At 34.2% G+C, this 2949-nt stretch overlaps 1 long non-coding RNA gene across 1 annotated transcript; it reads right to left on the bottom strand.

Moving 5' to 3' along the window:
• Positions 1-1199: 1199 nt before the first annotated feature.
• LOC109591113 (uncharacterized) lies at positions 1200-1578 on the bottom strand. The gene is made up of 2 exons (XR_002189660.1): positions 1438-1578; positions 1200-1384 (listed from the first exon to the last, which is right to left on the bottom strand). It is a non-coding gene; the product is annotated as an uncharacterized LOC109591113 (long non-coding RNA).
• Positions 1579-2949: the final 1371 nt, after the last annotated feature.

Here is a 2949-nt window from a genome sequence, read left to right as displayed (position 1 = left end):
GCTGCATATGCTGCTCCTGCATGGCCTGTATCTCTTCATAATGTCTCTCTCTTCGTCGCTCCTCTTCTCGACGACGTTCTTCAGCTTGTCTCTGAGCCTCCTCTCTTCGTCGCTCCTCTTCTTGACGACGTTCTTCAGCTTGTCTCTGGGCCTCCTCCCAACGACGTTGCTGCTCCTCCTGAAGCTTTGTTAAACTTGCCAAAGCTGCCGCTAATTGCTCCATCGGATCACTAACTCCTGTAATAAGACTTTCTTCCACTTCAGTACAGTCTTCCGTATCAACTGAAGTATAACTCTCTCTGAAAATATGTAATCCTCGCAACTGTCCTCTGTAGTCGTGTCTTGGTAAGTCCCGTAGAGAATACCGCCCTTGATTCTCTCGACTGTTATCCGACATAAACAGTCACACCAGACACTATAAACTTTAGTCTCTCTCTCTTGCAGAGATACAATAGTGGGTCTTTCCTCTACAACCGTTTGAGAACTATCCCACCGCTGACACCAAAAAATGTAACAGACGCTCCAACTATCTGTTAACCAACTTTATTCTTAATCAACACGAAACTCACAACTGAGCTCAAAAACAAAACCAACTAACAAAACAAAAACTAACACTCACAAACAACACACTTATATAGATCTTATAAATGTCCAGAAGGTTCTATAACATACAAGAATACTTTACATGATTGTTCTAGAATATACTTGAATGAACACATAATATATAATTACAATAATACACAGAGAGTTCCGGATCCATTTAGAAACAACTTCCTACACGCCTACATTCCAGCGCTATGCTACAATTTTGCCTGGTTTGTCTCCAGACCCTTCCCCTAAAGGAAGGGGCTGGCCCGGCGAGACTAAAGGACATCAATATGTATCAGAAAATGTAATAAAAATTTGGGATGATTTTGGAGCCATTTTTTAGAAAAAACCATGAGCCATGGCCAAATGTTATCATTACATGCCTTTGCTTTGTTTGCTTGTTGCTTTGTTGATTATGTTAGAATCGCTTAATATTAGACTTTATGTTCATTGATAATGTATATTATTCTTAATCATTTATTATTTATTATAGGCTGTGGACCTGAACTACTATCTCATTCATATTACTCAAGATCTATAGACTCTGAACTCAAGGACTATAACACTATTCAGATTGATTTATTACCATTTCTTCATTGGTCCTGCAATAATTATAATCAAAATTCATAATCAATGATTGATAAAGAAGAAATTGTGTATTGAACAAGAAGAAAAATGCTGAAATAGTTATAAACAAAGAAATTGTTACATAGAACAAAAACAATACTAAAAAAGTAATTCTTCACATCTTCATAATCTTCTTAATGTAAGTACAGCTTCAAATTTAACCAACAACCTATAGCAATGACAGCATCAATATAAAATGCAGTGATACTATACTTAGAATACTTCTCAATGTAGTCTTCAATAGCAGAGAATTGTACTTATCCCTTAATGTCATTAACCTAACAATGGAATGTAATTCATCATACATAGTTACTGTTAGTATCTATTCTTCTTGTGTGTAGTGCTCTTAGCATCACTAGCAGTAGTAACCACTAGTGATCCCAGGCAGTGTCACGTGGAGGCGGCACTACATTGCTGCCCAAAAATTATAAAAACCTGGGGCCCCAGGTAAAAAAATACTAATAATAAATGATAATAAATAATTAAAAAATAATAAATTTAATTATAAAAATAATAATAATAAATTTAAAAAAAATAATAATAAATGATAAAACCTAGATCTATAACCTATACCTACACTATATAACCTGTATCCTACAACTACCTGTTTCTTAATTTCTATTATAACTACTTTCTATTTCTACTATACAATACCTATACTATAACCTAATGATAACTATACCTGCTTCCTAATTTCTACTACAATACCTACACTATACCTATAACTACCTTCTAATTTCTACACTATAGCCTATATCCTAGGTATAACTACATGTTATCTATAATGTTTACTACTATACCTACACTATATAACCTGCATACCTAACACTACATGTTTCCTATAATTTCTACTACTACCTACACTATATAACCTGTACCCTTCTAATTTCTACTACTATACCTATGACCTTTAAAGTACACAATGATACCTACATGTACATGTATACCATATTAACCTTGCTATAAAAGTACATTCTTATCTTATAACAGCATACCATTATATTTATACCTACATTAACTTGTGAACCTATGAACCTTAATATGACACAATGATACCTATACCATATTAACCTTGCTATATACAAATACATTCCTATCATAATACCATACCATATTACCTACCTACAACTTATATTGTATACACAATGTAAGACAAGTTATCTTAATACTGTACCATTATCTAATGACCTATTACTACCTCCTACCATTACTGTCTAATATTGTAACCTCTACAACCTTAACATAATAAGAGTAATATTAATACACAATTTACCACACAATATGTATATTAATCAAGAATAATTATTAAATTGAAAATTAATTGTGCATCCATAAATTAACAATAGACACTCGCCACGAAATGCAACGCAGAATTGAGATTTCGTTAATATCGTGTCAACTTAACGCGTTATTTGCATCAAAATGTCAGATCACATGTAATTGTAACATTACGCTTGATCATAAACCTACAATGAGAGCTATTGACTTATTTTGAAAGCTGGGGCAAACACTCAACAATTGATCGTAAGTCAAAGCCACGGGATCGAGAAAGAGATTAGAATGAGAATTAGGAAGCTAGTGCCCAGGACCGTCAGGCTACCTGCATCATAAACCTCACCAATCTACCCACCATGACCCGGCTTAGACCAACTGTATAGTGTTTGCCTGGTTTTAGTTAGTTAAAGGATCGAGACATAAAAAGAAAAAGTCTGATCCTTTCCTCTGCTTAGAGTC

Source organism: Amphimedon queenslandica, unplaced genomic scaffold (assembly GCF_000090795.2).
Source record: "Amphimedon queenslandica unplaced genomic scaffold, v1.1 AMPQUscaffold_8935_Cont19125, whole genome shotgun sequence".
NCBI classification, from domain to species: Eukaryota; Metazoa; Porifera; class Demospongiae; order Haplosclerida; family Niphatidae; genus Amphimedon; species Amphimedon queenslandica.
This window is presented reverse-complemented; position numbering and strand designations above follow the sequence as displayed.